Source organism: Corapipo altera, unplaced genomic scaffold (assembly GCF_003945725.1).
Source record: "Corapipo altera isolate COAL_440 unplaced genomic scaffold, ASM394572v1 2b, whole genome shotgun sequence".
Taxonomy (NCBI): Eukaryota; Metazoa; Chordata; class Aves; order Passeriformes; family Pipridae; genus Corapipo; species Corapipo altera.
The window spans coordinates 19,539,201-19,565,321 of NW_020884874.1; positions in this window are offsets into that span (position 1 = coordinate 19,539,201).

Below are 26,121 nucleotides of genomic sequence, written 5' to 3' on the forward strand. Positions count from 1 at the left end.
CAGAAGAGGTAACAGGAGGGTTACAGTTCCCATTCTTGACCATTCAACCCCCATTACGGTCAACCATTCTCTAGGAGTGAACCATGGCAGAAAGGCTCTGTGCAAATAAAGAGTGGGACCAGTGTGGCAGAACACTTTACCAGCCTGTGTAGGAATAAAAACCTGGCAAAAGACAATCTCAGTTTTCTGCTCTTATATTTTGGAAGGAAAAAATGAGGTTGTAGACAATATACAATATAGATTACGAAAAAAATCTTCCTTTTTTGGGGGGGGAGGGTGGTATTATTTGGTTTTTGTTGTGGTTGTTTTTTTTTTTTAGTAGCAAAATTCCACTACTAGACCAGAATTTCAAGAGCTTCAGTAAAAAACTTGCTCTCAAAGGCAACAACTAAACCCATATGGGCTGTTGTCCTTGAATGCTGAAGAAGAGGTGTGGCCTCTGAAAACAAGATGTGCAGAACAGTACCCTTCTGTTCTGTAGCTTAGCAACTAGGGATGTAAATGGATACTCTTCAAAAGAAGATTTCCCATTTTAATTGGCAAGAACAGAGATCCATGTTAGAAAGTAGATTTTGTGTTTAAAGCTGTCCATTGTATATGCAATTATGTTTGTACTAAAGTGCATTTGTTAGGGTTCAGTAAGAATTCACTATTGTCTCCATTTTTATGTATTTCTGCAGTCACACACACATATATATATATACACACTTATATGTATACACACATATACACATACACACAGGTATACATCCTCTGAATATGTTTTTGGGTATGTGTATATACATATAAGAGATATGTTGCTGCATAAAACTCCTGTAATGTTTTACTATGTTATGGGAAGCATTTCCACACTGAATTTAACTCCGGTCCAGATAAAATAACTTGCTTAATTTTAACATTGGGTTTACTTTGTTTTTTTCATTCACTACATTTACAAATCAAATGTGCCATACTAAAGATTTTTTACATCCATATGATCAAAATGGAGTCACTGTTTCATTTGGAACCAATATAAAATGATCTATTTGTCCATCTTTACTGCTTAGTTGACTGATATCTGCACTGCACAAGCAACAGTTCTACTGGCTCATGTTCTTAAGTGTTTCAGTGAGATCTAAACAAAAAACAGATTTAAATCTCTTTCCTGCTGTATCAACTTATAATATGTACATGGTCATGATGCCTGGAAACAACCACCAAAATAAAATCCTCCATTCAATACCGGCTTTTTAAAACAGTTTTCTCATGTCACACTAACATTGTGAGAGTAGCAGAGGAAACTGGAGAAGAGGAGAAGCCTGGAGAGCACAGGCTGGTTAGATAAAGCACATAGGAGAGTGCAGGTGCATGGACCTACTGCCAGGTGAGTCACACTGCACTTGCCTAGCCAGCACATTCCTTGGGCCGTCTGGGATGTACAAAACACTCTGGAGTTAATATCATTGGTAACAGATGTGTAACAAATACATCTCAGACAATGGTTTGCACTTGATGGTACCTATCTGAAGAGACCATCTTACAACAGCTTTGGAGATGATGCTGTCTTGGGCAGACTCTCCTTTCATTAGCAATAAATTTTTCACAAGAAAAGGTTATTTCAGTCACTCTGTTGCCATTAATCTGAGTTTGCTAAACAGCTTTATTCAAATAAGTTCTTTGGTATCGAGCTTCATGGTTTGGAGAGGTGGTGATTTTTAGGGGGGTTTCCCTTGTCTTTGGAGAGCTCCACCACCCTGTGCCTATACACACAGGGAGATCCTGATGTTCCCATTCCCTCAATGAAGGGCAGAAATGGAGTCTGAGATGCCCACAGCGAGTGCCTTGGAGACAAGGGCTCACATTTTTTTCTCTTGGAGTGCTATTTCTGAGGACTTCCAACCTCACCTATAAATTTTCCTAATATATTTTAGCATGGAATAGTATAGAAACTGCTGCCTTAATTTCTGTGTTATTAAGAAAAACCAACCAAACAACAAAAAAACCATGTTTATGCATGGTACCAAAGTGTTGCCTTTTATTTCAGATGCCCTTTTTCTATTCAAAAGACCTACACCAGAATGGAAATATTTTGAATTTTGCAGTCTAGCAAGAACCTCCCAAAAATGGATTTAATTTGGAGGAAAATACTGTCCTTTCTCACTTTCCTCCCCTTTTTGGCAGTGCTTTATTTAGGACTTCAGACAAACAAAAATTCAGTTATTCAGCTCTGTTGACTACCAGGAGACTTCTACCAAGCGGCACAGCTCTCTGTCAGTCCTTTGCATTGACCTTGCTGTCAGAAACTTGTACGAAAATATCACCTCTGTTATGCCTGATGATGGAAGCCCTGCATCTCAGGTGCTCCCTGAATGGATGCCATTTTTTAGAGGGACTTGGGTTACTGCTCTTGAGGAGAGACACCTTGTCACAGCCTGGTGATTTTGCCATTAGTCTTGGTATGGGCTCCCCCATGGCTCTTGGCAGCCCTGAGCACCCATCGCTGCTTAGCATCCCATCTAGGAGGCTGGTATTTTCCTTCCTGAGTGAGGTGAAGGGAGAGTGTGTGTGTGTGTGTGTGTGTGTGTGTGTGTTTATGTACCTGTGCCTGTGTGTGTGTGATGAGATGATGCTAGCTTTGTCCCTACCTGTCTGGAATTGTGTTTGACAGTGGTGATTGCTCCTTAGCTGCTCCAATTTTTCAGGCAGCTTATGGAGTTGGGAGGATTGTAGTCACATCTTTTCTGCTTCTGTCATTAACAGTGGAACAACCTAAAATAGTGACTTTCATGCTCCCTTTCTAAAAGAGAGAAGTGATCCAGCCTTGTTTACTAAGGAGTTTGTTTGCAGAGGACTGGGTCACTTCTCTATCTCTCCTGCCTGAGAAGGGTTTAGTTATTTATTGTGTTCTTTATAGTGTGTTCCTGGCTTCTACCTTTCTCCTTCTGTTAAAAGCCCCTCAAAACAGTGTGCTAAAATCTCGCACATCATACATCTTAGCAAGCCATAATCACATCTGTTTTTGAGCCATGGCTGGAGTGAGCTAATCTTACTGAAGTTAGAAGCTAAACATTGATCAGGGATTAATACACTGTGAAGTAGAGCCCAGGGGGAACAGCAGCTCTCTAGCACATGGAAATTTCTAGGTACCCTCTTGACGCAGGTGCAGTAGGGGTTGGGACAGAGCAGCATCTTGGCTGCTTTACACTGCAAAGGGCTAACAGGAGTCATTGCATATCTTTGAAGTGTAAAGTAGGGGACAATTAAGGACTCAGCTTTATGAGGATTGATTCCATCTTCTCAAAGGTAGAAAAAGCCTTGGTAATAAGAATTACAAGCTAGAATTAGAGAACCACATTCTTATTTTTCAGGAGAGTAATGGATTCATCCAATGGTATAAATATGCACACATCTGTTGCAAACTAAAACAATGTAGTTGATAATATTCACTAACTTGTTTATAGGAGTAAATCTTTCATCAATGTGTAATTATAAAACTTTAGTTTGGACTGCTAAAGTGTATTTTGCTGAAATGGATAAGAGAAAAAGGAGATTTGTGCGCAATTAGTCAGCATTAAATTTTTTGGGGAAAGGGCCTGAGACACAGTCTTCATCCATATCCAAATTTCCCAAGTGGGTGTTGTTCAGTGGCTTTGATTCAGTCAAGGGAACTGCTTCTAAGTCCAGACCTTAGTTTCCCTAACAGTCAAGAAAAGGGGAAATAGGTCAGCTCTTGAATCCACCCTCACTTCTAATATTAATCTGCAGAAGACAAATTTTAACGAAGTGGGAAGTTTGCATGCAACTTCTCTGGCAGTGAAGCTAAGTTTGAAGGTTATAATTTGGACACTCTCATCAGAGATCATGACAGACAGCAGATCAGTCTTACCTTGGTCTGCTAATGAAACTTTTGTGGAGCTACACTGGAATTTAAATTGTCTCTGTGAACTGGGTTAATATGATGCAAAACTATGAAAATAAACCAAGGGAGGGAGTTACTTGCTAATACTGTCCCAAGTTTTTCCATAGCTGGTCAAGTCACTTTTGCACAATAAGAGCTTACACAGAATCACTTGCCATTTTCAGCTGCATTTTGTGCTGTAACAATACAACTGCCTCTCTGCAACTTTAGTCATAGCAGGTTAAGATAATATCAGAAGTCTGCTTTTGCAGTATGCAAATCTTTGATCTTTCATTCAAAATAAAATCCATCTAGGAAGAAAATTCATCAGATTCTGTTAGGATAAATTAACAGGACAATGTTTCTCTTTCATTTATCTACAGTTTGTGTTAGTCTCTTCTGAAAAAAAAAGGAAAAAAAAGAAGTTTGATACTTCCTGGCAAAGAACTTCAGTGCTAGAGATTTTCTTTGTCTACTCCACTGGTTGCATTAGATAAAAATGAAGTGAAATGTGTCATACTGACAGTGAGACCAACAGAGAGAAATTTTGCTCTTCCTTTAGTTACACTTGACTTTCTGCTAAGCGCGTCATGAATTGTGGCAGCTGGGGGAGATTAGTAAAAGAAAAATAAAATAAGAAAATCCAAAAAATATATATCACAGAGAATGAAAGCTTCTCAGTTCTGATTTCATCAGGAAAGCAGGGTTGCTAAGTCTCTTATTTTTATCAGTATGTTAATTTACCTTTTACTTTTTCTACTGAATAAAGACCACAAAAGTGCTGTTTATGTGTTCTTGGTGTGAATGTTTGATTATTGTGTTGATTTTACCTTGCTTTACATAAGATGCACAAGATCATAATATGGTACTGGTTTCTGTGACAGCAATCTTAAACATATTTATGACTGAAAATAACTGAGTTGGGTGGACTTAACTGCATGTTGCTAGCTCCTCACCAGCCCAGGGGTTTGCAGCATTTGCTATTGTAGGCAAGATTTTGAAAAGCACTGTTGAAAGTCTGACTTTTCCCATGGTGAACCCATCAGCCATCTGCCTATCAAGCCCTCCCAAATCCTCCCTTTCCATGTTGTCTCTATTGCTTTGGTCATGATCCTGAGGCTACTCTAGAAGAAACATAGAATAAGCATGTTAACTGCAATCCTATACTAGTGTGTTATATGATAGATACCTGTACCAGCATGGTATGTCTGCTCTTCAGTGTTGTGCCCTAGACAAAGTGCATAAGCTATTTCCCCCGCAAACCACCCAGTTTGGCTGTGGATGTGCCACTGAGAGCTGAAGGTCCCCATGGAATGCATTTGAATGGCATGTGGTTATGTTTTGTTTGACATTATGACAAATCCCAGCTGCACAGCTGGTTGTAGGGTTGCACTGAAGGTAGAGTCCTTCTTGGTCTCTGGCTTTGCAAGGCTGCTGGGAAGGGCTATAGTAACATAATTCTACTTTTCTCCACATTTTTCCCATATTTAAAAGAAAATAAACCATATGAAAAAGTGCCCTTTCCACGTGTGTAAGGACTTCTGAACTCCTCCTGTGCTCAGGATAATTGTTCTCAAATTGTATTTAATTTAAAAGCTTGCTGCTTCTATTACAGACCAAAGAGAGGCTTGTCAGCCATTTCCAATTACAGTAGTTTGCCTAAGGAAAGACTTGTTTCTATTTACAAACCTTGCATTGCCAGTGTGTCTGTACCCATCCAAGCACATGTAGGGCTGAGAACAAACAGATACTGAGACTGTATGGTTGTATAAACTAACCTTAACAGGACCTGTTGCAATAGGACAAGAGGTAACGGTTTTAAACTAAAAGAGAGTAGGGACAAGAGGGGATTTTCAAACAAGCTAGGGACTGACTACTGGAACAAGCTATTAAGGGAAGGAAGAGTTTGTTGTCTTCTCATCTTCGGATTAAGGCTGGATTTTTTTTCTGGAAGATGTATAATAGTCGTATTCATTTTACTGTGTTCAAGTGAGATGTAGGCAGTAAAATTTTCAGGTCTTCTGTAGTCAAGAAGTCAAGTGGACATCTAATCCCCCCTTTTAGTCTTAAACTCAAGAGATCTATAAGGAAACATTAAAGTACTTGGACTGAAACTGCAAAAGCTTCGCTGCATGCAAGAAGAACTGAGAAGAGCTAAGAAAAGAGGCCCTGATCCTACAGCTCAGTTTGTGAGCATGGATATTCATCTCCAGAACTGATGTCCACCTCTGGTGTAGACTTACAATCTTTGCTTAGCTCAGGGAGTCACAAAAAGAAACTATCAGAGGATCAGGTGTTTTACTATAAAGAATCAGTTTTCAATAAAGTCCTGCTCTTTTTCATGGGATCCTTGAAAAATTGACAATGTATTTCCATGCATAAGACTCTCTAAGTCTTATAAGCTGTCTGGCCTCTATTAGGACATTTTTTTCTCTCACTGAGCTTCAGTTTTTCATCTGCCACTAACTCATGGTTCCAAGATGTAAGGGACTACTAGTAGGGAAGTTTAAAGGAATTTTCATTTATAAAACAAAGCTCCTGGGGAGTCACTTTGAGCCACAGCCAATTATTTGTCCACCCATGCAGCCCTGAGAGGGACAGAATGACAGAGCCACTTTCTCTCAATCCTGGGCTTCCGCAGAGGTCCTGTCATAGCCAAAAGAGCCAAGATGCCTTCTTAAGTTGTGAAATGACCTCCAGCACCATTCCTCCACTCCCTTGCCTGGCACCCTTTGCTGTTGGCACTCTCTGTGCTGCACCAGCTGGGCTATGGGATTGTCTGGGCGTGCTGCAGCACACAGTGGCATGGCATGGCAACACTGATGCTGCATGTCACAATTCAGACATACTGCATCACAAGCGAAACTAGGTTTTGTTTTAGAAAACAATGACTTTAAATACTGCCAAGTAGTTGATGATTTTCCAGATCTGCCCATGGATGTCTGGATTGAAAGCACTGCTTTTTGGGTTGCTGTAATGGGATGATGGTGGGGGGAAGCTGTCCTACAATAAAAAAGTTTGTTTAAACAGTGCTTTTATTGGTAGATTGCATCTCAGTGGAACCATGAGGACTGATTCTGGATACATGAAGGCCTCCCTTGTAGCAATATATCTATTTTGTGTGTACACAAGTCTCAGTAGCATTAATAAATTGGCACTAAGGGGATTCTTTAATATCTCTATGGCTAGCTGTCTCAGCTCCCTACATCCAGTTCATCTTCAGATGGGGCTCTATGAGTAGTTTGTAAGGAGGCAGACTGGGAAAAAAAATCAAGATGAGGCAGAAGAGGTACAGGGCTTAATGTTAGACGTGACAGGGAAGGGTGGGATGTCTTTTTGCCATCTCAGCCCCATTTTTCACTTTTTAGATAAACATGTGACTCTTTCTGAGTGCTCAGGTGCCATTACCCTGCCTCTCTCTAGCTACGTGTGCGAGAGGTGGGAAGGGGAAGGATGTGTTGCCTATTGCCCTGCTCGTATCCCCCCAGTTTCTTCTCAGCTAACCTAGGGATGTCCCCTGTCCACAGCACATCTCTGATCTCAAACTAGAGAACTCTCTGCCCCTTCTCCCCATCTCCATCGCAGTCAGCTCCGTTCACTCCTCTTTCAAGAGTTCACATGCTCTTTCCCATTACCCTAGAGTTTTCTGTGGTTACTCAGTAGCAGAGAACATTTCACCTTTCCACAGTGTGGCTGTGATCCTCTCAAAATGTCCTCTGCTTTTTGCCTTCATCATGTAAACCACTCTTATCCTTCCCCTTAAATGCCCAAGATTCTGAACTCTTGCAACTCACTCTTCTCGTTGCACAATATGGTAATCCCCCCTGAGCTCTAGTGTAGGGATTTGAAAAGCCTGCCTGTGTCTGTTTACTAACAAGATAGCCTTATGCTTTAAGGCAAACTAATACAAAAGGGCATATCTGACAATAATTTCTTATCATAGAGAAAGCTGTGTAAATACATAGGGGGTAGTTAGAAGAGATGACATGCATTAGTTGCACCTGCATGAGCACTTCTGTCCTTTATTGTTTGGAATTGGGTTTGACCCCAAATATGCTGGGTGGGATAAGGAAAAAAAACCCTGCAATTTCTAATTTTCTCTAGCTAGGGATATCATAATTCCTTATACTGATACTAATAGTAAAGTAATTTTCAAACATGCTCAGTTGCAGGACAGTATTCTGGCAAGTTCCTGTTGCTGTCCTCCACAGCATCATTCAAGCACATTTGCAACAGCCAGCCTAACAAAGTCCACTTTGAGGCTCAGCTCAAATTAGCACAGAGATAGAGTAAAGTAGTAAAGAATAAATCACACCAAGATCTACATTTAGAGTGGAAAACCAGTTGGGCTAACAAGATGGAAATGCCAAGCAGTGTCTGCCACTATGAGTGCAAGCATCAAAGAGTTTAAAATTTAAGACTCATCCTTCCAGCATGAGAAGGTAGCTGAATGTGACTTAAGGGCACTCTGCCATGAATTTAGTTACTCTAAAATTTCATGGAGGTTGTGAAATTCTTTAACGTAACATAGATAGTTTAGAAGGAGTGAAGAAAAAAAAGAAACAAGATTTCTAGAGTTAATGGGAACATAGAAAATCTCAGTGAAAGAACTTTGGAGGATTCATAAATGCTTTTAGGTTTCATCTATGCAGTCAGCTCCTGGAACTGGAGGAAATTTCTCCAGTAAGTGGGTCACCCTACAAATGCCCACCCAAGCTGGAACTGGTCAGTACCATGGGAGAGACAGGAGACAGGATTTGTAGCAACTTGAAAAACACTGAAAAGGGAATATATTTTCTGCCAATTATTTTCCCCTATCAAGAGTAGAAACCAACTAGAAAAATATGTTCAACATCAGATATACTTTTTCCTTTCATATGAAGAAATCCATAAGATGAGTGTTTCATTATAAAAATATTTCATACTTAAGAGATAGTGTCTGTGTGTCTTTGGTTGGGTAGCAGATTAAACAGTTGCATAAAAGTGAAAGGATTTAAGATGTGTTAAAAGGGAATTCATTTTAGCTGCACTGCAACTACAATAACATATCTTTTTTTTTTTTGTAGCCATGCCAATCTTGTATGAACACTCTCCCTTTCTGTTACTCTTTCGCATTGCCTGTATAGGAAATCAAATGCAATGGAGATGGCTGAGACCAGAGAACTTTCAGATTTTATCAAACTTTGAGGGAGTTTGGAGCTACTGGCTTCAGAAGTATCACTTTGTGGGGGGTTTCATCTGTAGCTTAGTGATTAGCAATTGAGGGATGAACCATGTGAATGGACAAAAGTGAAAAAGACGAACTACATTTGGCCCCAGCTTTGTCTGTTGTAATGCAAGAATAATTTGTGGCTTGAACCATGTTTGTTTGATTTGTGTGTAGAGAACATGGCATTTTTTGAAAGAAATGCAGCTTTGCTGACTCTTGTGTTTGGAAATTACCTTTTCAGTTACTCAGACAGGAAAGGATAAATGCTAGAAACATTACTAATAAAATATTAATCCCCAGCCCCCTCTCCTCCCCGCCAAAACCCTAGCTCCTAATTCAGTAGAGGTCAAACAATAAAGTTTACAATCACGCACTCCATGCTGCTCAGCACTCCAAGCCAGCACACCAGTGACTGGCCAGATTAGTTAATCTTCCTTAGCTTCATCTTGGGCCCTATAACTACTGCGACAGGTCATTAACCAGCTGGTGAAGCCCCGACACATCGTACATTTATTCCCAAACCTTAGCAGCCGTTGTTGAGTCCAGGAGCCTTAAAGAGGTATTTCTGATGTTAGCTGACAGAATGTTAATTTATGCTTGCTGTAATTCAAAGGGATTCCAAGGCAACTGTAAACTAATGAAACCTGAATAACTTTCTTGGAGAAGGTTCCTTATTTAATCGGTTGAACTAAAATGGAAATATGTAAAAGAGGCAGTCATTCTTTCTTTTAAAAAATAAGGCCTTTTTGTGAGAAGGGAGATAAATGAGAACAGGTTGTGTTACATGAAAGAGATGTAGAAAAATGTTTGATTAATGCAAAATATTTATTCTCCCCAAGTTTCTTGATTTTTTTTTTAACTCTGCTGTTTGTCACTGCCAAAAGTAAAAAGCAAAGAATGCAATGTCTACTAAGGTTGGTAACCTAGCAGAGGGATTGCTTTCAGCCAGGATTTTCCTTTTCTTGTCTTTTTCTTTTTTCTCCTCCTCTCCTTTTTTTTCTTTTCTTTTTAATCTCTAATGAAAGGCTCTCTATAATCAGATAATTGACTGGCTGGTAATTTTAGCCGTTCATGACACAGCAGTTGGCAGGTACAGTGGTACATAACCATAAGCCTTTTCCTACAGTCTTCCCTCCCTCTGGGACACTCACAGACGTGTCTCTGTCTTATCAGTCCCTGGGGACCATTCCCAAACATTTTGCAATGAAAATGCAAAGAAGTGGTCTTTTCCCTCCAGAAAAGTAGGACCAGCTGTCAGAGTTAACGACCTCCAGTAGATGCGCAGATGGCATTAGAGGTGCTCCCTCAGTCCACCATGCACCTGAAGAAAGGGAGTGTTCATTGCACAGCTGTTTCTGTAGAGGCCACAGTCTGACCCTTGTCCTGGTGCTCAGGGACCTTGCCAGGCTGGTGCGGGGCTCGGTAGCGGCAGATATGGATGTCCCCAGAGTGTGCAGCGCTGGCAAAGAAGGCATAGCCCTGAGCGATCGCCCTTTTCAGTTACTGTGGGCTTCTCACTCTTTTCTGTTCTGTGCTCATCACTTCCAGTGGTGGCTGGGAGTGAAACATAGCTTGCTGCATGACTGACAGCCCTTCAAACTGCTCAGCAAACCTTGGGCCTTATTTTGAAAGGCCTCTGAAAGAAAAAGAATTGTGTACTCTCTGAATGCAGGGCTGCTGAACCACTGCCAACCCCAGGCTGCTCCATTCAAAGGGCTGAGTGAATAAATGAGAATAACATCCTTGGGGACCTCAGGGATCGGTTTACTCTGAAAATCCTCAGCCTTACAAAGGGTCAGAGTCACAAGGTAAATGAAAATGGCTGGGAGGGGACTTTGATGGCCAAAACACTGTAACTGTAGAGGACTTGAAAGAAAACCATATTTTTAAAGAAGTGAGAGAAGAGAGGGAGAAAACAGGGGAGAATGTGGTGGGGAGGGGGACTTCAGCCTACAGCCTCACAAGAAGAGAGAGGGGGGAGAAGAAAGAAATGTCTCCACTGTCTTAAGCTACAGCGATCTTTAAAATACTGCTATGGGCAGTGGCTGTAGCAAGGGACAGTCTCTCCGCTGACTGCTGCCTGAGTGCAACAAAGGTGTCTCCTTTGGGTAACTGGCAGCCCTCAGGGCATGGAATGCTGAGCAAATGGTAGGAAATAGCCTTGCACTAATACAGAAGACAAGTGATGTGACTGTGTGCACTTACTTTGAGTCTGTTTAAGATTTGCTGTATTAATGTCAATAAGTCATACAAGGCCAGATCCACATTAACATCTTGAGACCATTGGGAGTTAGACACCTAAACACTTCAGTCTCAAAATGTCTGGGTTTTGTTGGTCTCATCTCTTTACCTTTAGTTCCCTGAGCAGCTCCATTAATACTGACAGTAGTAAAGTTAAACTCAGTCCTAAATATTTGCAGGATCAGGATGTATGCGACTCAGAGCAGCTGCAGTTTCTTATTAGGTGTTTGTATAGTGCCTGGCATCTGGGCCCCATCTCACTTGGAGTTACTGTAATTCAAGTCATAGTAATTTCAAAAATAGGTTAAATACTGAATTATAACAGTTTTCTGAGAGATTATCTTCTACTGGTAAAATATTTTTTAAGTCCTTTAATTGAAGATGGCCAGCTGACAAGTGCATAGCTTTGATCAGAGTGCCTCTTTCTAAATGATCACTGTACCTTAACTAAGAGAGAAATTTCATATGCAGCTGAACTCATCTGTGCTCTCACATGTCAAAGATGATACCTGTAGGCCATTGAGAGAGTTACAGGCACTTCTCCCTGCTCTACTGTTAGTAAAGACTCTGCTCTAGATAGTTTCCTTTTGCAAACAGTTATTCTTTTCTGTAGCAGAAGAGGGAAAAAAGAATATCCTAGAGAAAACTAAGAGAAATTCAAGCTTGCTGCACTTAAGCATTCAGATCAAGGTCCATACCCTGTGAACAAGAGTCTTGTCTTTAACTTCCATTAGGCTTCATGTCATATGGCACCGTGACTTGTAACTGAGTTAAACTCTGCTATTTATGACACACTCTTTTTGCTAGGAATGTTAGGACCCCATACTAGTGTAAAAAATAACGGTGAGCAAAGAGAATACAGAATCCTATTTTGTGTTTCCTACACACCAGCTGAAGTATTGTTCTTCTAAACAAATTTCTCCTGCCTTGGTATCCAGGTGGGGAAGGACCTTTCAGCCCTGACTGTACCTTTTTTTAGGGTGAAAACAAGAGGGTTTAGCTCACCAGTAGTATTGGTCAGTGAGTAGCTAAACCTTTCATCTGAAAGCAGAGATAAAACCTACTTCAAACAGTTTGGTTTTGTGTAGTGGGTTGCTAATAGAGGCACTAATAAAGTGGGTTGCTAATACTTTGGGACTGCAGAGGAAGCAAAATGGCATCCACACAGGCAAATGTTAATAGAAATTTTTTTTCAAACCAAAAACCTTTGAGGCTTTTCTAAGGCTTTTTTTTTTTTTTCTCCCATCAGGTTCAGAAATCCTTGTACAAGACAGAATAGACATCACTGGCTTATGATCCAGTTCCTGTGTCAACCATTAGAAGCTTCGAAGGGCACATTCAACTTCTCTGTACCTCAACTTCATCTATGAAGTGCAGAAACAGAATCACTAGTTTAATCCTACCTACTGTGCAAAAGAGGCAAAAGTAAACTGTAGAAATCTTATTTTGGTAGATAAATTAATGAAGTAAGAAATTAGTTTGTTACAGAGCACATCAGTAAAGAAGGTATTTGATGGTTTATTTTTAAACAAAAGCAGGTAGTCCATGAAACTCAAGTTGGGTTTTCTAATAGGACTGAGTGCCTAACACAGGATTTGATGTCTCTCTGCATGCTCTGAAGTCTAACATGGATCAAGGTCGTGCTGCTGCTTACCCAGGGTGTGGGCAATAATAGGATTTCCTTTTAGCCTGCCACCTGCTTTCCCACACCAGTGGGAGCTTTGCTATCTTTGAGATCTCTATCACCTCTGTCAAATTTAGCTGAAGTAGGTCAAAGGGTTCAGAAGTTACTCATGTTGATATAAGATTTATTTCCTTAGGAAATCAGGCTGAGAAAGCATTTTGGTTTAGAGTACACTCAAGGTTGTAGCATGCCATAATTCGCTGTAGCTGTGAGCATCATTGTATAAATGAATACACATGCACACACATTTCCTGATGCCTAGCAGAAGCAATAAGCAGAATGAATCATGTATTTGTAATTGTGTTTATTTTTCACAAATATCTTTTTAGAAAGGATTCTCTTAAACCAAATATTTGAGAAATGGCCCAAACTGGGATTTATCTCAATTATGTGTATGTGCAATTATATGGTAGACTTTTTTTTTACAGGAGGAAAAACTCAACTGGCACATGGAGTTCATTAAAATTGAACTAATGGTTTCAATCATGTTTCTAATAGTGTAGAATAGGTAGTCAGCAATGTGGGCTGGGAACAAGCCTGTGTGATACCTACTGAAAAATATGTACTTTTGTTTTCCCTCCCAAGATGGGCAAAGAGTTTGTTGCTGAAATGCTTTATTTTTACAAATGTGAATAAGGAGAAACATGAATGAAGAAAACTATGAATGAGTACAATGAGTAAATATGGTTAGTGTATACAAAGCCTTGCTATAGATGGATTGAGCTAAGTAGGGACAAAGAGGCCTGTATCTGCCATAGGGTGGACGATTGATATTTCTCTTCAATGCAGTCATAGGGAAGGATAGCGTAAGGACAACTCAGGTCAGATCTCTTTTATAAAGTGGCAACTTGATCTAAGCCTCAGGCAGGCAAAAAGCAGAGTGGTTCAGCTTAACTTACTAATACGGTCGGTGCCAACATTTTCTTTCTTTAAAACTCCTCGTTTTCCTAATTCCTACAATCACTTTTTAAAAAGTATACATCAGACAGTTTTTGATATTTCAGTTTTCTTCAGTGCTACAGGGTTTTTGTTAATGTGGGAGCAGGGAGTGGCTGCCCCACATACAATCCCCTTAGGCTTTGTAGGTTTTTTTCTTCGAAACCTTTGCAAGTTATGCTCTCTTTGTTTTGTTTTCCCAGTGTTACCCAGAAGCAAAACTTTGGAGTTTCATTCCAAATAATGTGCTCAGGGCGAGAGCAATGTTTTACATCAGGGGCTGTGGATTTGTCTTCAGCCTTCAGAGGGCAGCCCAAGGCAGCAGACAGAGTACTGAAACCTCCTCTTGGGTGAGGTTTGCACCCTCCTGTCGTACTTTATACTGAGCTCTTTCCCAGACAACATTTTTGATTAACGGCATTATTCCCCTCATGGTGCACTTATGCAAGGTGATACCCAAGCGTGTCTCTCTCTCTGTGCAGACATAACAGCACGACCAAACGCAAGGTGATGGCTTGCTGGACAGGCTATTGTGGGAGATCAGTAGAAGAGAAAAAGGAAGCACCTTTTCTGTGTGTGTGTTTCTGTGCAACAGAAACTTATCTATAGATGTGGTTACAATACTTCCATTTTTAGAATGGAAAACTGCACATCGTTTCTTCAAGAATTAATATAAGACCTTGTCTCTTGTTTAAATTTTAATTATGATTAGTTCTGCTGGTATGATGATGACAGTAAGTTCAGTGTGCCTTCCCCAAAACAAAACATGAATTATTTAATTTCATTCTAAAATCCAATAAAAGTGGTTTAGATATATGTTGAAAGACCTATTGGCTTCCACTGGGCATAACACAGAAACAGTTGGCCTCCTATCTACTTCCCTCACCTTGCTTTTAATTCTCCCTTTTCCCTTGCTTTTTAATATCAGCTTTCACTCTTTATTGCCCCAGACCTACATGTTTCATAGATCAAGTCACTTCTAATAAGAAAAATTTAGTTGATTTATAAGGGATGGATTCACACAGTAAGAATCATTAAGGTTGTAAAAGACCTCCCAGATCACTGAGCACAACCTTTGACAGAACACCACCATGTCAACTAAACCACAGTATGTCCACTTGTTTCTTGAACACTTTCAGGGATTGTGACTCCACCACCTCCCTGGACAGCCTCTTCCAATGCTTAATCACCCTTTCAGTAAAGAAATTGTTCCTGATGTCCAACCTGAACATCCCCTGGTGCAGCATGAGGCCATTTCCTCTTGTCCTGTCATGAGTGGCCTGGGAGAAGAGGACAACTCCCACCTGGCTACAGCCTCCTTTCAGGTAGTTGTAGAGGGTGATAAGGTCTCTCCTGAACCTCCTCTTCTCCAGGTTAAACAACACCATTTCCCTCAGCCCTTTTTCATAGGACTTTCTAGACCCTTCACCAACTCAGTTGCCCTTCTCTGGACTTTTTCCAGTACCTCAATTTCTTTCCTGTAGTGAGGAGCCCAGAACTGGTCACAGCATTCGAGGTGCAGCCTTACCAGCACCAAGTACAGAGGATCAATCCCTACCCTGGTCCTGCTGGCCACACTATTTCTGATACAGTTCAGGATGCTATTGGCCTTCTTGCCCACCTGGGCACACTGCTGGTTCACGTTCAGCTGGCTGTTGACCAGCACCCCAGCTCCTTTTCTCATGGGATGCTGGGCATCTTTCCAGGCACTCTGCTCCAAGCCTATAATATGGTGCTGTTGTCACCCAAGTGCGGGACCCTTTACGTCATTATTCTTGATGATCCATTTAATTTCCTAGTTATTGTGCCTGCAAGATAGCCTTCACCCAAATTAGTGGAGAAAATGCCCCTCTAACCTAATGAGGGATTTCTCCTCCAGTTGAAATGTTTCTTTTCCTTCTGCTCAGCCCCTCTCTGTAATTTAGAGTAATCTTGGAGCTTGCTTCTGCTGGAAAAACTCAATGTTTGGGCTTCTGAGCTTGCTGGCCGTGGCACGCAGGGCAGAGAAAATGCTGGAATGAAAAGATGCTTTTATATCACTGTTTTTTGTGTATTATGAAATCACTGCAGCACTAGGAGAGAAAAGGAAGGTTTTACAATTGAGAGAGTGCAGTCTGGGGAAGAAAAACAAGTGTCCTTGAAAATATCTCCTGGTTTTTATTACACGTGCTTATGGATGCCAGCAACAGGGAAAGGAACAGCACCAGGGATACAGGATAGATTTCAAAATATAAAAATGCAGAAATGTTGTAGTACTGTGCTAGAGAAGAAAACAAAAATACCTGACTACACACCTAACTATAGGAGAGAAGAATGTAGACAAACCCCTAAAGTCTAGACAATTCTCCAAGGAACAGGGGAACTGCCTTCCTGGAACAGGCTTGTGCTACTCTCCAGGCTGAAATCTGGATCCAGGGCTGACCTCCTCCAGATGCTCCAGAAGAAAGCAAAAAGTCCCACAGACCTCTGAAAAACAAAATCCTCAAGAAAGATATTAAGGGAATAGTATGCCAGTAAAGGAGAATTCTTCATAATTACCTTCAGTTACTTACTGTCTTATACTCAAAGCAAGAAAGCTTAGTTCATTTCTAAAATACTTTTAATAGGCAAGGCACACAAGGATGTATGGATATTTTAAGTTCAGTGCTCGATGCATGAAAATAAAGAGCATATATTGCACTTAAAAACACTCATATGCAGAAACAAGTTACATACCTTTAAAAACTGCTACAGATCTATGGGTTAGATAGAGAAAGGTAAAAACTAGCAAGTCTGTACTGCTCTCATATTTTACTCTGATTCCCATTTTCATCTTGCTGCATTATGTTCCATTTGACATCCTTTGCCACTTTTTAGCCTGGAGACATGTGCCTGCAGAGGCGGCTATCTGTGTCAGACTTCCCCAGCAGTAGGACAATTATCGGTAGACTAAGATTACAGCATTAAATGTGCTCAAAATTCTTTCTCTGCACGACAGTTTAACACTCAACCTTGGAGTTAAATTCTGATCCCTCTGTGCTTGCCCACTCCAGGACCCTGTAGCCAGCCTTCTGGGATGCTGGAGGAGCCAGCTCCACACATGCTTAAGCAACCATCAGCAAAATAAAAGTGGAATAGAAAACTCTTTTGCTACATACGTGTCTGCAATACAGTTTGTCTACTTTGCTGGCAGGGAGGCCAAATGAGACCTTTCCTTTTAGGATAGCAAAATTAATCATACCTCCTGTCTTAGGAGTAACATTTATGCGTCTCTGGGAATGTGACCCTCATTCTCTCTGCTATAGACATGACCCAGATGCTTTCCTGCCATATGCAGGATACCTTAATTTCTCTTTTTCTTTACATCACTCTCTCTTTCCCACCTCTTTCCTTCCGTCCTTTTTCTTTCTTCCTCTTACTTTTTCTCTTTCTCTTGGGGATTGAGTATATGCAACCTTACACAAACAAAAAGAGTTTGCTCTTTTTTGTTGAAGAGTGGGGAAAGTTGTTGTATGAGAGGAAAATTCTACAATTCATTTTAAAGCTCTCCATTCTACAATTTTGAGTGGGGATTGCTTCCATGTTAGTGTCTCTAAATACCATTGCACGGTCAAGGGAACACATTGTGCTTTGGGAACTGTAAATAGGGCCACCTAAAAGATCTGGCTTGTAGGGAGTCATAGGCGCCTACAGCCAGGTAAGCTACTACAAGCTGGAAACAGTAAACTGTTTGATTGATCTTGAGCTCTGTTCTGCTTAAGTCTGGAGTGAAGCAGGAGCACCCTTGGTTGGCTTTGTCACCCCTGTAAGACCGTGGCATCAAGTCTAAGAACTGCAGAATAAAGGCACTGCAGAGGGAGTACAAGTAGGGGCAGGGTCTGTCAGCTATATGAGCAGAGGTCATTGGAGCGGCATTCTCAATCACCGTGAGCAGGGAAAACTCCATTTGTCAGGAAGAGCAGAAAGACTGTGGCTTCCGTGGTCTATTGTGCTTTTTCCAGATCAGGAATGAACAAGCTTTTTAATCTATCAGGTTTACTAGACAGATTTATGTATTATATATGTGTTATAGAAAGGTTTCCAAGCCAGTATTTGTTCTAAATTCTTCTCTTTTTGTTTTGTTTTTACTATGCCCATTAAAATCAAGATCTCATAGATTTAGTGGATATCCAAATATTACTGCCACCTTTTTTTCAGCTACAGAGGATGTGAGGAAACAGCAGACTCCTCATTCAGTTGAGTTCTCATTAGCTTGTTCCTGTCACTGCTCAGCACTAAGGACACCCTGGCAGGAAAAGGTGTCCCCATGGCAGGTTCTTTCAGCTGCCTGAGCTTGGTGCTTCTTTCCTGCTGTCCTTGGAGACTGTATGGTATTCAGGTGAGCCAGGGGAGACTGTTGGTTTGCCTAAAGCATTTGTAAGCAGCCATTCATGGTGTGGTTGCACTGGCAGAAAAAAGGAGGTGGGGTGAGATGATGGGAGGATGGATTTATCCCTTTTTTCATCAGCCTGGTCTATGTTGGGTGACCTTTCTTCACTCTGGTGTTTATCTACTTCTGATTTAAACACTTCTGATAGTTGTAAATAACAGTGCTGAGATACCAGAAGGGGTCTTGGGACAAATCACAGTGACATTCAAAATGAGATGCACTCTGAAGTGATGGATGGAACTTGGAAATCTCACTGACAGTGCTGGAAAAACCCTTGTTAGGATAGAAAATATAGCTTAGCCAAATCAAGTTATTTGCAGAATTGCATCCTGTCTCCCATTTTTCAGCTGGGTGCTCTGTTTGCCTCCATCATGTAGTCACTCCCATATCACTGATGTTATGCTAACCCAGCAGTCTTTCATTCCTCAGCTTTCCCTTAACTGATTTTGTTTGTTGGTTTTTTTTTCTTTTTTTTCCTTGAATCCTTTGTGACTTGTTGGCATTTCTGTGGTATTAAAATACTAAAAAATGAACAGTTTCCCAAGTCGAGCCCTATGGTAACTATACACCAGAATTAGTGGCTCTGTGTTTTCTGTAACTGTGTGAATTATGAGTTCTTGGGGTTTTTTTTTGTAATTTCACACCATATTACACCACAAGCTGTCATCTAATTTGCTCTCCACCAGCAATGCATAAACATCATTGCTTTTCAAGACTGCTTTTACCTGTTGTTAAGTAGCCATGCCTACTGATAATCCTACTTTTGCACATGGGTTAGAAATCTTTACGGAAATGCATTATTTCCACAGTATCATTATGTCTAGAGTAAATTAATATACCATTCAGCCACTCAACCTAAGCAAGATAGTAATGATCTTTTTGAAAGAAAAACAGGTACAAAGACATGTCCAGAGATCAACACTGTACTTGATCAATGAAATATTTTTATTAATGTTATAAAATGACATATGTAAGGAGGGCTAATGGTACTGGATAACTCTTAGGTGAAAAAAATAGCCTAAAAGACTTAGGAAGGTTACAAATAAACTGGACAGTAACAATTTGAACTACAAGACAGAAAAAATGGAATCTTGTTATCATACAGGAGATAATATTGATTTAGGATGATCAGCACTTTGTCTCAGAACCTCTGTCCTTCTAAAGAATAACTAAGGTGTGTTCACAGGGGAGCTAATGAATTTTTGCCATAGAGAGCAAGTGTTATTGTTTTTTTCTGTACCTGTCTCAACAGGACACGAGTGGCTAGAAGCTTCATTTGAGTCCTCAGGCTGAGCTTCACTAGGTCTTCTTTCCAAGTCTAGAAGAGCCTACCTGATCTGTGCTGCATGTGACTCATAGCAAAATTAAGATAGTTAAACAAATATGCAAGATAAAGGAACTAAAAGAATGCATTTATTCTGTGGCATTATGTGCACTTTTGAGAAATAGTTCCTCATTTGTTATATTACAGATGAGAAAGAAAAAGTTTGAAATTTTATGTGCCTTGAGATAGAGCTGGTAAACACAAATGTTATGGAGTGCCTGTCCCTGTTGTCTGGATCTCACCGGCTCCTTATTGCACTCATTTGTTCTGCATGGCGAGGGGCTGAGTTCCACAGTTTGCTGTTGGCAGCTGAGAGCTATTATTGGGCTACAACATCTGTTTCAACAACAGTGGGTCCCTGGTCAGCAAAACTAATTAAAAAGAAGTCCAAAGTCAAATACCATGACCTATCTGGTGTGTCTGCATGTAAACATGGTAACTACTGGAATAACGAAAACTTTAAAATGTTTAGGATAATTTACAAAAATATGACAAGTGATGAAAAGTCTCAGAAGTGTTCTTCGTATCAGACACTTGTGAACAGCACAGGCAAAGATTAGGATTCCTGCAAGCGCTTAAGTACATAGGGAACTTTTTATGCACATGGGTATTGGCAGTAAACTCACTAAGGCCACTCAGCTGTGCAGCCCTTCCCACGTGGATGAATATTTACAGAGTCAGATTGCAAGTTTCCTCAATTTTCTGCCAGGATTTTGTTAATTGGTAACAGTAGATATGAGGGTGCCTGGCTGTACATTTAATGACTCCAAACATTCACAAGAATCCTCCATTTCTCTCTTCTGTCAAAATTTTTCTTGTCAAGACTAAAGTAACCTTTAGTTACTGGTGAGTTCCAGTGTATTAAATACTTCCCTCTTACCTAGTAAGGAGGAGAAGAGTCGTGTTAGTGTTGGACTGATGAAATGAGATGACTTTTTTTAGGAAAATGCAATAGACAAAGTATTTAGGACAGAAGGAGTAGGAAGTTGTTAGAGCAGGCACTACTTGGTTGTCAAAGTGATGACTGAGTTAGCTTCAAAGCATCCCAATTTTGTTTTTTCCCAGGTTTACCAATTAATTCCAAACCTTTTAAAACTGAACAGAGGCTGAAAAGTGACCAGAAATTCTCTATTGCATACAGTCAGATAAAAAAAAAATAAATCCATTTTCTAAGGTAGATTACATGCTAAAATTGGGCTTAAGGGGAGCCCCTCCATAGTCCCTCCATGAGTTACATGGGATGTGGATCCAGATGAGTGAGTGGAGACAGGAGTGCTGTAGATAATGATTACGAAGCTGCTGCTTTTTAACACAGTCAAAGGGCAGGAAGTGACAGAACATTCTTCCCCATCCCATTTATGGACCATAAGCAAGTAATTGTGAGGTCCTTTTTTTCCAGAAAATAAAAAGCACACAGAAGGAACTGTAGCTCTCAAGGTGATGTTTTTCCATCCATACAGCTCCTAAATCTGCACAACATATCTCTTCTCCAGGTATAAGGTGCAACTGCAGACAAACCCATCATGAAGATATCAGTCATTAACAGTGCCTCAGAGTATTTCTGTCTATTCACAGTTCTTTTCTTTTTCAAATGTATTTTGAACATTTCCAGACAACAGGAAAAATTCTAATAGATTCTTTTGTCTGGTTTTAAAGTACAAAAATTTGTTTATATTTAGCTCTTTCCTGAGCAAACTTACACTTGTCTATGGTTTCCCTTGTTGTGGAATAACAGAACACTTTCTTTTCAGGGACAACACTGAGATTTAAATAGTGTACTGAAGATGGTACACCTGCGTAGCCTGTTGTTTTCTGTAATCCATTCTTTCTTTAGAAATTATGGGAAATCAATGTTTCCCTGGAGATTTTTTTTGCCAGTCTGTTTATCTGCCAGAACCTCTTCAATCCATTTTAGATGGCTGAGAATTATCTTTACAGGGTGTTGAGACGAACGGTTTGTCAGACCTTATGTCTGATGATTTTTACATCCTTTTCTAATCTCTCCACTGAATAGTAGGTTAGCAAAAAGTAAAATACATATAACATACCGTTTTGCACTGTCAAACTTGCTGCAAAACCAAATTCAGTCATAAGACTATGCCCTTACAAGCACTCAGAAAACTGTATCCAAAATAATGACTAGCTTATGTCTTTGTTGCATTCAGATTATTCCTCAAGAAGTACATCTTCCCCACTGACACTGTTTTTGGTGAGAAAGAACAATGTTCCTATTGATGATTTTCTTAACATCAGTGGCACAATTTGGATTATCCCTTGCTAATTCTGTTGGGTTTTTTTTTTTTTAACTACAAATCCTTGTCTTTCTAACTAATTTAACTTGCTATCATGTGATGTAGTGGGTTAGAGGACAAGGTGATCCACTGTTCCACATCTTTGGGCTTTTCCAGATTTTTTCATTGACCCATGCAAAGTCATCTTGATGTTTCTTGGTTGTGCTTCAGATATAGCCCCATTATCTGAGAAACAAATTATTGCATTATTTACCTTCTTTAACATTTTGCCAAAAAATGCATCCAACAAATGCATTTGTATGGATTCTTAAAAAACCTGAGAGGGCTCAGAAAGGAGCTGAAGGAATAGAGAAACCATCAGCATTTATTTTGCTAGAAAAAGGTAATGAAATTGAGGCCTTGCTTGTAGTATCAGGAGTCTGTTTCACCATCATTCCTTAGTTATAAAGTGAGCCCAGAAAATCCAACATGTACCAAGCTGAATGTTTTCATTTTAATCTTAGGACTTTCCCTCTCCTCCAGCTGATGTGGACCTCTGGTTTTTTGCCCATCTCTAATACAAAGGCTGCTACTGAATGAAAAAAGAGCTTCTTTAAGTCAGGTAATCCTGCCAGTGCTCATGTAGCACTCCCCTGGGACCTGCCTGCCTGGGCCTGGCACAGGGCAAGGGTTTGGGGGTACCTACCACTGGCCATGAGGACATTACAGTTGCCTCTGAAACAGCCACACTCCTTCCCCTTTATTCCCCTCGTTGCTGTAGGGGCAGCAAGAAGCCCAGCTCCCCCCATTTCTCCATCTTAAACATGCCTTTCTTCTCCTACAGTCACCATTGGCAGAAGGAGCCTGTCCCTAGACCCTTGTCCACAGGAAAGTGACATCCAATTTCTACTAAGCTGCTGAAAAACCATGGAGCCAGCCATGACCATGTTGATCTACTTAGTTTTACTAGATGAAAATTGTAATTTAATAATAGCACTGATGCAGTGCAGAGCAAGACTTTCAGCTGTTGGCAACTATGAGAGCTCTGCCAACTTCGAAGGAAATAATCTGTTCATGGCAGCCTAGAGCCTGGCCTTCTAAAGAAATCAAGGAACACTGAAATTACCAGAGTCCCTCTTAAAAAACATTGTATTAACATAATTACCTTTTCTTGCAAGAACAGCTTGAATCTCTGCTCCAAGTTTAATCAAGTTCTAACTGCAAATATATTTGATTTTTTTTCTTTGCAATCAGTTGTATAAAGAAATATAATTGCCTTTCCACTCTTATTCCCATTGCTTAGGTTATACTATTCAAAGTTCTGAGTGGTTGATGAGTTCAAGTTCTTTCACGCACTGATTGCAAAGCTAATCAACTAGGTGAAATGGGACTGAAATACTGTTATTTGCTCTGATTTCTAGGAACATAAATAGTGACCAGAGCATTTGTTCTTGAGCTGAACTATTCTCTGGATACCTGCTTACATTCACCCAAGAGCCAGCGGGCAGCTGGCTGCAAGACTTCATGGACTTGCTGCTAAAAATTGGAAACAAAGCAGGCAGAACAAGAACAATGCAGCCCTACAGGATTTCTCCTAAATTAGAGCTTTCACCATGGGAGACTGAGCAGCTCAGGGGAATTGGTAGTGGGAAACTGGAGCTGTGCACCTTGAGGCTGCCAATCTGTACCTGATCCAGGCTAGTATTGGCTGGAAGCCTTCAGCATCCAACAGCTCTTTAGCTCTTTTCTTGTCTTTGTGAAACTGTTAGCAGCCTCAGGCCAACTCCTGGTGGAAATATATCCACAGCACAAGGCTACCTTCACAGCTGGCATAAAACTGCAGCCTTGCTCACATTTGTAGCAGGGAGGTGAATTGAGGACAAGGTGGAGATAAAGCTCCTTCCTGCACTTTGAGGGGTCCTCCATGGTCAAGGAGGAGGTGTGTAAGCAAAGCATCATGGGCAAGACATTATTGCTGCTTAATGTACACTCAGGAGACCCTGGGTTAGAGGGGTGCATGGGCAAGTGTGGCAAAGGATTGGTCAGGAGTCACTAGATAGGTCACGAAAGGAGTAAAAGTGGGAAAAGTTGTCTGAACAAGGAAGCCATCTGTGTACAGTGCATGTCAATGTCAGTCATCCTCTGTCCCTATACAGTATTTCTCATGTGGGGACTGAATGTGTGTTTCCGACACACAACAGCCTAATTTCTGTGAAATTAGTGGGAAGGCATGGGATGTGCAGTTTGTGTACCTTTAAAAAACCCCAGCATTCACCTGAAAAGTGCACACCCAGCTACTTGTGCCCATGGTTCCTCAGGGTGAAAAATTGCTCAGCCCTCATAATGCACATTACTCTTTCCAACTCTCCAAATAAATGGAAGAACAAAAAAAAACCCCACAACAATGTCAGAATTAACAGCAGATCCAAGGTCATCACAACATGGACTCTCTTCTTGGTCTAAAAGTGCCAAAAAAGCTGAACTGCAACAGGGAGAATACATACAGCCTAAGGAGGAGAAATAAGTCATTGCAGCAGAGCCAAATTTCCCAAAACAAACTGATACGTTCAATTAAACTCTCACTTGCTACCTGGGGACGAGCTTTACCTAAACCTTGGGGCTGGCTATCCACACACAGGCAGGTAATCAGGTAATGTAAGCAACTTGATACTTACCTGAAAAAAATAAATATGGACTGGGTGTGCAGTACCTAAACTAATTACTCCAAAATGATTGCCTGGATTTGGGCCAAGCATTATCTCACTTGTCCTCAGCGCTATTGCACTGGCATGAGGGGAACAGAAAATGTGGTAACTTGAGAGGGAGATAAAAACAAGAGAGAGGGAGAATTGAGAACGGTCTTTAGCTGTGAAGGAGCTGTTCTGTCTCTGCACCGCTTTTTGGTCCAACCTCAATAACAGTGAAGGAGCCTTTGTATCTTATCTCCTCCTTTTAAAATGGATTGTCAGCCAGAAGCATTATCCACATATACATCGTCTAAACACTGTGAATTAAGCTGTTTTTTTTTCCCTTGGTCTCCATAGAGCTAGACTCCTCCTACTGTCAAGATTTGGGAGTAATTTTTTTAAAGAAAACCATAAATCCTTGGTCATAGAAACCTGTCATCTTAATTTTCTAAGTAGGTCATTGGTTATATAGTGAATATAATTTTGATTTACACTGAGTAAAACAGTGAAGTTCTAATCCAGTCTAATCCAGGATTATTTGCCTTATTGAAAAGAATTCCCTTTCCTTTGGTAGGTTTAATGCAAAGCTGCAAAGAATGTTTGTTTATTGCCAGTGGAGAAAATTAGTAGTATAGTTCCTGACATAGTAAACTATTATACTGGACTTGCCTAGGAATTTAGTACAAATACATAAGGTGAAAGTCAGAATTAGAGAACAGAGTGAAACACAGCATCTCAACATGTTTTATCTTTCATATACTGTTATTTGGAGAAAATAATACTTTTTAGGTAGGAGCTGGCAAATCCTGCACTGTGTTCTAAATATGCCTGGAAAGTGTGGGCTTGGGAACTACCAAAGGTGTATTTATGGGGAAAGAAGGCATCTGCAACTTAGCTTCCTGAGGGCTGTGCTTCATGTTGTTCAGCTGATGCAGAACTTACTGTGTGAAATCCATGACAGACATCAAGTAGGAGGTGAAACAATATTGAAATGTTATGGCTCTTCCTTCCATTTGCTGTTCTGTTTACAGTGACATTTACAGCATATAAGGAACATATAATAATTGACTGTTTTAGTAATAAATAAAACATCAGAAAAGAATAGGCAAGAATGTGAAATCAATAAGCTTAGTTTTACAAGAAAAGACAAGTCAGACTCTCATTAGTGAATCTAATAATCCATCCCTAATTCACTTAGGCAATGCTTAGAAAGTCAGTAAATGATCATTTTCAGCTCTTGCTCCATAGGGATATACTGATTTAACTCAATGGAGATTTGCTGAAACTTGCTGAAGAGTACAGACCTGAGGCACAGTGCTTCATGCAGCATCAGAACCTGCAAGTCGCATGTATCCAAAGAATAGATAAACCATGATCATTTATGTGTAGTTCTCTGGCCTTCTGCATTCTCCTCTCCTCTCCTCTCCTCTCCTCTCCTCTCCTCTCCTCTCCTCTCCTCTCCTCTCCTCTCCTCTCCTCTCCTCTCCTCTCCTCTCCTCTCCTCTCCTCTCCTCTCCTCTCCTC